Raw genomic sequence first — 10,584 nt, 5'->3', positions numbered from 1 at the left:
GAGGCTCATACTTTTGTCAAAATTATCATTGCTAGGGCCATGCGGGTGGCGTGGCGGTCTATTCCATTGCCTACCAACACGGGGATCGCGAGTTTGAATCCCCGTGTTACCTCCGGCTTAGTTGGGCGCCCCTACAGACACAATTGGCCGTGTCTGCGGGTGGGAAGCCGAATGTGGGTATGTGTCCTGGTCGCTACAGTAGTGCCCCCTCTGGTCGGTCAGGGCCCCTGTTCAGGGGGGAGGGGGAACTGGGGGGGAATAGCGTGATCCTCCCACACACTACGTCCCCCTGGTGAAACTCCTCACTGTCAGGTGAAAAGAAGTGGCTGGCGACTCCACATGTATCGGGGAGGCATGTGGGAGTCTGCAGCCCTCCCCGGGTCGGCAGAGGGGGTGGAGCAATGGCTCGGAAGAGTGGGATAATTGGCCGGATACAATTGAGGAGAAAAAGGGGGGGAAATAAAAAAAAAAAAGGTCATTACTAAACTTTGGTAACACTGCCAATTTTAGCTCATTTCTTAATACTTTGTAATCAAAAACAGTGTCCAAAATCAACGTGCAGTGTTGATGGGATATTGATGATACTGTGGTGATGTTTGTTGGACGATCACAAAATAAATCACCAAACTACAAACGGGTCTTTAGGTGGTGATGACGATATTGCGGCCCATTGCGTCATGCATTCTTTGGTTCCAGACCGACCGGTAAAGGGGGCCGACGACAGTGTTTTTCTTTTCTTGCAGTGCAACCCCTTGTAACGGTTCACGATTAGGTTCAGTAGCTGTCTGTCTCTCTGTCTGTCTCTCTGTCACAAAACTGTCCCTCCATTTGGACGTTTCCCCATTTTCTCAATTAGCCTTGTTGTATCTCTACACTGGAACGACTCTGAAAACATTTTCATGGTTTTCGCTGCACAGACCATCCGTCTCCGCCTTTGTCCAAATGTCGGCCCATGTTTCCATCAGCATTGTTTGTTTGCATGACTGCCTGTCCATCGGGTGTGTTTGTTCGTCACTTTGTCCGCCTGTCCTTCTTGGCCCATTTTGAATGTCTGTTTTTAGGTGAGACCCCCTGCCTTTCTTTCTGGCCTGTGTGCCTATTGGCTCATAATTCTGTTAAAACATCCCAGCCACAGTTAACGGTTTAACAGTCAGTTGTGTTTTCAGCTCACAAACAACCAAGTCTCTGATTTGTCTTGAGACGAACGATGGAACGATATATAGGTCAGTCTTTCATCTGCCTCCTCTGAAGTCTCACACTGAAATATAGATGTGGTCGACGTAGTGGATAGTAGTGTGTGATAACATCTTACCCTTACCTAATTCCTACCACCTCAAGCTACACGATTTCTGAAATGACAACCGGGGGGGACATTTCCAGCTCGGCGGTCAGTGTATCATTAAAATATCCAATGTTCATATCTATGAAATATAGAAGGGGGGACATTTCCGGTTTCACATATTTTGACCATGGTAACTGTTGTCCTGTAATAAACTATGGTGCAAGCCGACTGATAAAATTGGGTACTAAGTAAACCGTGTCAGAAAATCGTAGTTTGCGTTACCATGGTGAGTGAAGCTCTGGTAAAAGATGGGATACACCAATAAGAAAATGGTCAGACTACAATGGTTCAATACAGTGTATTTATTTATATAGAGACAGAGACAAGACAATGAATACAGACAACAAATAGAGAAACAAAACTACCAGATACACCAACAGACACACACACAAAACAACTATATTACAGAAACACTACAGACAAGACAGAACTGTCTGACCTGAACAGCCATTCAGTGGTCCTGGTAGTCTGGGGAGAATAAGAGCAAAAGAGAACATGAGCATTGGTAACTATATAATATACTTATACTAACTTATTCTATATATTTCTCAGAAGAATGTATTTTCTTCAGGATTGCCCTGTCTTTGGCCAGCTTCTCCATGAACTCCTGGCAGGAGGCGATGAAGTTGGTCTTCATAATAAGCATGGCCTTGATGGTAGGAAAGGCAAACCTACGTATTCCTTGCTGCTGTCCATATATCACTCGAGCCCATTCTCACTCCCAGCTCATCACATATGGACGCTTGTTGAGGGCGACCTCTTTGTCACTGTTCAATGCTCTAGGTACCCCTTTAACGTCAACTTTCAATGTGGAGGGACTGAGATCACTCATAGGACAACCCTAACCCTAACCGTAACACTAACCCTAACATCATTACATCAAAATGAGTGATATCACACACAAATCAGTGTTGTTAGAGAACAAAAAAATCATCCCTGGTGCTGGCACGTAATTTTTAGAGATTTAGACTCTGTATTTCTATGAAGAAAAAAAAACAGGCGGGATAATCTTGAATGTTTTTTGTTTTGTTTTTGTTTTTTGTGCCTACAACTACCCTCCGTGTTGAAAGTTGATGTTAAAGAGGTACGTAGAGCGTTGAACAGTGACGAAGAGGTCGTCCTCAACAAGTGTCCATATGTGACGAGTTGGGAGTGAGAATGTGTAGCTCACTCATGTGGGAGAACACTCTCGACTGGTGCATCACTTCCTGGTGAGCACATGACAACAGATGCCTATCTAGCCAGGTTAGTGTGTGGGATTTCATTCTCTTTGAAAGTGGGTAACCACTGTGCTCCATCTCTGAACAAGCGGTGTTTTCCATTCTTCAAGCGATCTCCACCTTTAGGAACTCTTGCAGGCCAGTAACCTCGTCAGACAATGCATCCTCATTGATAGTCACATTAGGGCATCTTTCCTGCAGTGTAGCTGCTGCCTTCTGGATCTCTTCACACTGAGGTTGTTTTTTAAAAGGAGATAATGTGAATCTTTTAGATTATCTGTATGCTTTCCCCATGCTTGCAAGTAGTTCACAGCCATAGCGAAGAATGACTGGGATATCCTGATAAAGCTTTCTTTAGGCATTGCTCCATTCTCCTCTAGCTCTTTCAGAAGTCCTCTGACCAAAACGGGAATGAAGTTGTCATCAAGTCTTGCCGTCAGTTTTGTCTTAATGTTTCTCAGTATTGCAGCTGACTTCACAGCACAGTGGTCCTAGCCTTCAAGCATCTTGATCGTGTCACTGAATACGGTCAGGTTTCCATGGACAAAGGCCAGTCAAAGTTCAGTCAATGGCTCTTCAAACATTGTTCCCAGGACAACAGGGCATTTGTCTTCAGAAAGAAAAAAGGATTTCAATGGCACATCCATTTTCAGCACTCTTTCTAAGTAAATTATGGGCAGCCAGCGAACGTTGCTGTGTCCTAAAATGTTATGGTACTCCTGGCCAAAAAACTCACAAAAGCTCTTCATTCTTTCTACTCTGATGGAGAAAATATGAAAATATCCAAATATCTTTGTGAGCAAGTACTCAACATCGAGGGTAATCATATCCAAAGCTGTTATGGCCATGTTATGAATGACGTGGGGAGAAAAACCTCAGCCAATCACCTCCCACTGCAGAGCATTTTTAACTTTGGTATGGACACTGACCCTCCCCAGCCTAATCAGTCCTCCAAAGTTGGTATTTGTGTTGTTGGCAGTAGGGGAGGGGCGGCATGAAAATTTCATGTCACAATTATCCTGGTCAAAATAATTGACAACACGTATATAAAAAAAATCTCCATTTGAGTAACCTAAATGCCGTTTGCGTGTGTACGAAAGGCCAAAACGTAAAGGAAAATGTTCATTTGAAAAATTATTAGTATTAATGTCGACAAGGCATCAGACTCTCACCAACACCCAGCAGGTAATCACAATGACAACCTGCTCTCCTATGGCCAACATAGCCTCCTCCATCATCGCACTCGTCACACAGAGCTCCGGCAGGACTTACCAGATCCCATGACAGATGGGATAAATGGCATCCTCTGAGACGTAACTTCCTTCCGGAGGTTGTGTCTCAGAGGATGCCATTCATCCACAAAACAACCAGCAAAAAAACAAAAACAAAAAAAACCCCAGCAGGACAGTCACCAATCAGCCAACAAATAGAAGACACATTTTCCTGATCATGCAGAAAAGATAGATGGGGAAAAAAGGAGGGGGGAAAAAATCCCCAAAGTTAGAAATAGAGTGCAGTCCAAACTCGGCACCAAACACTCACTCACCCAGAATGTTCAGCATGCAGTGCAGAGAGAGAGAGAGAGAGAGAGAGAGAGAGAGAGAGAGAGAGAGAGAGAGAGAGAGAGAGAGAGAGAGAGAGAGAGAGAGAGAGATTTTCAAGTCACTCACATAACAATATTCAATTATCTTCATTTGCGATTATCCCGATAATGAAAATTCAACGCGGTCAACTTTTTGTGAGTATCTTTTATTGCAATCCATGATAAAATCCTATATCGTCCCAACCCTAGTCAACAGAGAATCCAACAACTTTGTTTTCCTGGCTAAATTTTTAGATGACCACTAGGACCTCAGCTGATATTTCCTCTGCTTTTTCCTCGTTTCAGGTCAACAAAATCAAGCAATTTTGTTTACGCAGATGTGCAGCCATCATATATCCTGCAATATCTGACTACAACCGGCAGCAGCTTTATATGTCCATGATTGGACACATCAATTGACAGTGACACAAATGAAAACTGGTCTAGGTCCTGTGTTACCAGAGTAGTTGCCGATGGTGCTAACACGTTACTCACTACGGCGTCAAATGTAAACTCTGGCTCCTAAAAGTTCTGTGTCAGTTCTGCAGTGCAGTCCATATGTAGATCTGTAACTATGATTGTGTCACGTAGTTTGGTATGCAATAATGCTGGGCGACATGACTTCAAATCAGTATCATGATTATTTCAAACCTTTACCTTGATTACAGTTAATGCACGACTGTTTATTTTACATGCTTTTTTGAACTGCCCTCATAGTTTTCGGACACGGTCTGTTCTTTAAATATGCTGATCCGTTACAGCTGGGCTATTTTTCTGCATATCTTATCTTTGGGATTTTCTAATAATTTAAGGAAACACACAAATGAACTATACATGGCTATTTATTGAATATTTTAAACAGTTGAAATCAAAGCTCACCACTTGAAATAAAAAAAAATCTTATGAAAAGGGTCACATTTTAGTTTTAAAGTAAAAAGCAAGTTCCCTAAAAAAGTAGAAAATATTATCTTGCACCTCTTGCAAACAAAAATTATTTTAAATAATGCCATGCAAAAAGTAGAAAATGATAGCTTGCATCACTTGTAAACAAAATAAATTATTTTAAATAATGCCATGTGCAAAAATAGAAGGGCTTAGACAGGGCACCTCCACTGGATCAGCAGGCTGTGTATCCTGTGTTCTCATAGTGTTGTAGATGTGAAACTGACTCATGATTGCTGTTGCATGTGATCTTCCTCTCAGCGATCTTGTCCTGTCACGCTCTACTCTATGCACAAGCAGGTATTTTACCCTAGGTTCTTACTAAGAAACACTAGCATGTTTACCTTTTCAGGTTTCAGGCAGGAGTTGAGGCATATAACGATGTTTTCTTCTGAACTGAAAACAGGTTAAGATGGGGAGCTAGTGGCTGGTATGCAAAGGAACGTTTTTGCCACCTTGCTTAGAGTGGGAAAGTGTACATGATGCTTTCTTCGACATTCCAGTGGACTTTACTCACTATCCAGCATGGGAGACACCAAGTAGCTGCTCAGCTCTGCTTCTACTGTTTGCTGAAGGGACACAGTGGAAGCAGTTGAAAGGGTTGCCTCACCTCCTTTGAAAAAACTTCCTAATGACCTCCTTGGCTTCTTTGCTTCTGATGAAGATATAGAGGGCTCTGTCCTCTCTGTGGTACTTTCTCTGTGGACTGCAGCTGCTGACTGCATCTCTGTTTTCACTTTTTCCTGAATGGTGGGGACATGGTGTTCAGACATGTATAACATTTTAAATCTGGGATCAACAAAACTGGCTGTGTCCAGTAGCTCTTCTGTGATGGGGTCTGTGAACTTCTCCTTAATGTACTCAAGAATGCAGGTTTTGATTGTTTCAGTCAGCTCCATGTCATCTTCCTCCTCAGCCAGCCTTCATGAAGGGAAGATGTGTAGGACTGGCTTCACAAATGAAATGGTGACATACTCTTCTCCAGACAGGACATCTTTGAACTCCATCGATGGGGAGAGAGCTTTGTTGACAGCCTTTAAGACATCCAGGTCAGCCCAAGATGGCTGCCTTGATTTCTTATCATCAGCAAGGACCTGTGCGATGGCTTTCTTTTGCTCAAAGACTCTTGCAGTCATCATTTGCACTGCTCCCCATCTGGTGGCACATTCGGGTTTTCAACTTGTGTTGTGGCAGGTTTAGCTCTTGTTGTGCCTTCACAAATGCCTTCTTCTTTTTCCAACTATAGGAAAAAACACTGACAATCTTTTTGCACACCCTAATTGCCCACTCCACACATTGAGCTTTTATTACATTTTCTGAAATACGCACACACATAAAAAGATGAATTATATTACTGATGGTTTCACTTATACCTGATGTGTTTACAAACTGCATAGCTTAAGCAAAATTTATAGATGAGGAGAAATATCTCATTTAATTCTAAGCTACATAAATAATATCAAATTGATAACACACTTGAGAGTAATTTTTATTTCTACTTCAATGATGGGTCAATATAGCATTTTGTTACATTGTAATTTGAAGTGTCAAGCTAACGTTGTAACATTGTAATGAAGCACATTGACAGAATCAGAATCAAAATCATATTTATTGCCAAGTACAAGAACATACATGGAATTTGTATTGGTATGTTGGTGCAAGAGGCAAAGGTTAACAATAAATAGTAAAGATAAAAGTTAAAAAGAATAATAATTAAAATATATATACAAGATAGAATAAAATAAAAATAAGGTACAATCACCACTGGTTCAGAGTTGAAACATGACAGACCATGTGGCAGCCCCTGATGCCCGGCACTGGGTGGCAGGGGCTGTATTTACAAAAAGTTAAATGAGAATTTTAAGAAGTTATTTGCAGAATAAGAGTTATTTGCAGGGTAGTGCTAGTTTTAAGCAAGGGTTCCATATAAAGAGAACACAGTAGGGAAGATGGAAGGGGGGTAGATGGTGGGAGGGCATCAGTGTCAGGATCTGTGGGTGTCTGGGGGCTTGTCAGAAAGCCCTGCTGTAGGGAAGAAGCTGTTCTTGTGGCACAAGGTTTTGGTTTTTATAGTCCTTAGTGTTTGAAGAGACTTTAGCTTGGGTGGAAGGTTTGGCCATGATCTTTCTTGCTTGCCTCAGTGTCCTGGAGGCGTACAGTTCATGAAGTGACAGCAGGTTGCAGCCAAGCACCCTCTCAGCAGAGTGAATGATACGCCGAAGTCTGCCTTTGTCCTTGGAAGTGGCAGATAGTGATGGAGGAAGTGATGGAGGAGGTGAGGATAGAGTCGATGGCAGTGTGAAAGTGCACCATCATTGGCTCTGGCAGGTTAAACTTTTTCAGCTGCTGCAGGAAGTACATCTTCTGCTGTGCCTTCTTGGTGAGGGAGTTGATATTCAGCTCCCACTTGAGTACCTGGGTGATGATGGTGCCCAGGAAGTGGAAGGATTCCATAGTGTCGACTGGGGAGTCACACATGATGATGGGGGGAGGGTGGGGCTGGTTACTTTCTGAAGTCCACAACCATCCCAACTGTCTTTAGAGTGTTGAGTTCCAAGTTGTTTTGGCCACACCAGGACACAAGATGGTCAGTCTCCCACCTGTAGGTGGACTCATCCCCATCAGAGATGAGCCCAGTAAGGGTGGTGTTGACAGCAAACTTCAGGAGCTTGACTGGCTGCTGACCGGAGGTGTAGCTGTTTGTATACAGGGAGAAGATTAGAGGGGAAAGGACACAGTCTTGAGGAGAGCTGGTGCTGATTGTCCGGGAGTCAGAGGTTTGTTTCCCCAGCTACACGTGCTGCTTCCTGTTAGATTGGACATCGGTGATCCTATGGGAGCCATATCCTTTGCAATGTGATATGCAATGGCACCAGTTATTTCTTTCCATCTTATTAAATCTTTAGCATATTGTGTGGCATTTGTAAATGCTTGCGTTAGTGACAGTTGCTTTGTGGAAGCACTTTGGCGCTTGTCGGTCTCTCTTTTTTTGAGTCATGCACTCTTAATATTAGGCAATGTGATTGTGTTCCAAGGGATTCAAAAAATTGGTGGTGTTACCTTTCTTCTCTGTAATTGTTTTTCCGCCGTGTTAACGTTTGACTTCTTTTTGCTAGGTGTCATCTTCTCTGAAGCCAAAATGTGTCCAAATGATGGACACGGCATTCTTTTTCATTATAAGCTGCTCAGGTTTATTTGTTGGCTCGGCATTTGTGCTTATGTCATCCATGCCACCAGCTTTGCTTTGAGTGAACACGGGCTAATGTTAGTTAGACGGGGTAGAGGCATGTGACTGAACATGACGTAGTATTTTTAAGGGGACAGTTCATGTGTGAACAGATTGGGGAAAGTATTAACTGAACTAGCAAGACTGAATGAGCATTGAATGAGCAAGATTGAGAGGTTCTAAATGTCGGTTTTGATACATTTTCAGTTAATTGCCCAGCCCTATTATGCAAAGATGCCCTCCTTCACAGCTAAATCATATTCATCTTGGGGAGGCTCTAGCTTCTTGAAGAATGTGGTGACAGAGGGCACACCAGCACGGGCAATCAGAGAGGTTTTATGCTTTTTCATCTGTTGATGTTCTACCACTGCTGTTCTTCCCTTGCTGCAAAATGAAAAACAGGAATTACAAAGGGTGTAGTGAACCATACTATTGTCTTGACCTGGGCGTATAAATAGAAATTCTCACATCATGTCGTCATTAAAATTCAATTTCTTGGAAAGAGCCATTGTAGCTCCTCTACCTGCTCTTCTTCACTCTCCTTGTGTTATTCTTCTTACACTCTTAACTTTTTTACTTTTCTTTCTTGTCCTCCAATCTTTCGCCTCTTCACTCATCTTTCTTCCATTTCCTTCCTTTCCACCTCACTCTTCTAATCTGTCCTTGCTTAACTCTTTTTACTCCCTTATTTTTTCCTTCTCACTCTCTGCTCCTTCCTCTCCAATATTTAATAGTAAATAAGTACACTATTAGATAAAAATACTTTGGTTAACAGATTTCCATTGCTTGTCTCATTTTTGTATTTTATCTCAAAAACATTGTTTGTAATAATAAATTGGCAGGCTCTGTAATTATATCTTTACCTTTGTTCCTCTATCTCTTTCACTCTTCTCCCTATCTAGTCTTCCTCTTTTCCTTTTTCTCCACTCTAACAGAAAACATTTTGCTAATGTCATCATGAAATTTTCAAAATATATTTTCACACTATTTAATAAACCGTTGAAACTGTAATCTACAAATACATATTCTCATGATTGCGCATTAATTTAAGTTAATCATGTTTTCAAAATAACCCGTCCACTGCATGCTTACATGTGAACGTTTTTTAACCTAGCAGTAGCTAGTTAGCAGTAACCTACTGTAGCTAGCTTTTTTATCCTAACAGTGGCTAACCTAACAGTAGCTAGCTAACAGTCTACATGGCTAACATTAGCTCATCATCATCATCATCATGGTCAGTTTCGTAACCTATGGAGGTCGTAGAAGCACAGCTGATGCCTCAACAGGTCTCTTCCACCGTCCCCTATCCATCGCAGCTCTCCCCGCTTCCACTACGCTCATCTGTAGCCATTCTCCGAACATTAGCTAGCATAACCTATTTAAAGCCTTATAGAGCACATCATCTATCTTATAATAAATTGTGACATTATAACATCACTAGCTAGTATCTCAAACCATTGTAAATTACCTGGCTTGAAAAGACGTTTGTGGTGATGTTGTGGGTTTGCTAGACACTTGCTGACTTCTGACCAAGTTTTCCGTAGCAGTTTTCTCTAAAACTATAGAATTCGCAAACGTAAAACATGAGCTCACAGATTCGTCTGGTTCGCAGGCTAGCAATACTTACTTAATACACCAGTTGGCAATACTGTATTTTGTTATGGCCATACCAATAAAGCAATTTGAATTTGAATTTGCTAGCGTGAGCAAGTAGTTAGTATAAGAAGAGGAGTGATATGAAGTTGCTATAGTGAGCAGCCCCTCTGTTGGCCAAAACAAGCACAACGCGATTGAGACGTCAACCAGTAGGCTCTGCTGCCTGGTCTTTCTTGCCACGTAAAATATTATTTCACTTTGTGATCTGTTTTTAAACGCACCGTTAAGAATGGGGAAATTTCTGGAGACAGCTCCAGCTGTGGACAGGCCACCAAAAACGGGGACTGTCCCCGGAAAGTGGGGACGTCACAGCCACACAGAGGATATGAAAGCACCTGATAAAGTCATTCCTTACATGAGTTGTTCCTGTAGACTCTGAAAGGCTCCCTGACTCAGAAAAACAAAGATTCAATTCAGTCATAAAAACTACAAACCCTCAGGGACGGATTGCAATGCAGTCAGCGCTTACATCATCTGATTACCTATTAAGGCAGTCAATGAGATGTGCTCTCCTCACAAAGTGGCTAATTTAATCTCTTAGCCAGAAAACAGGGTCCTTACTTCTCCCAATCCTGTGACATTCATCTTCAGCAACTGGTAGTTATTATAAAATTAG

General features: G+C 42.1%; 1 protein-coding gene across 1 annotated transcript in view; it reads left to right on the top strand.

The window, feature by feature from the left end:
- The window catches only part of ttyh2 (tweety family member 2), a 117,701-nt gene that overhangs the window by 22,203 nt on the left and 84,914 nt on the right, over positions 1–10,584 (top strand). The gene's annotated exons all lie outside the window — the stretch shown is intronic.

The sequence above is a fragment of the Lampris incognitus genome, chromosome 17 (assembly GCF_029633865.1).
Source record: "Lampris incognitus isolate fLamInc1 chromosome 17, fLamInc1.hap2, whole genome shotgun sequence".
NCBI classification, from domain to species: domain Eukaryota; kingdom Metazoa; phylum Chordata; class Actinopteri; order Lampriformes; family Lampridae; genus Lampris; species Lampris incognitus.
Note: the sequence above shows the minus strand (reverse complement) of the source record. Positions and strands in the feature narration are given on the sequence as shown.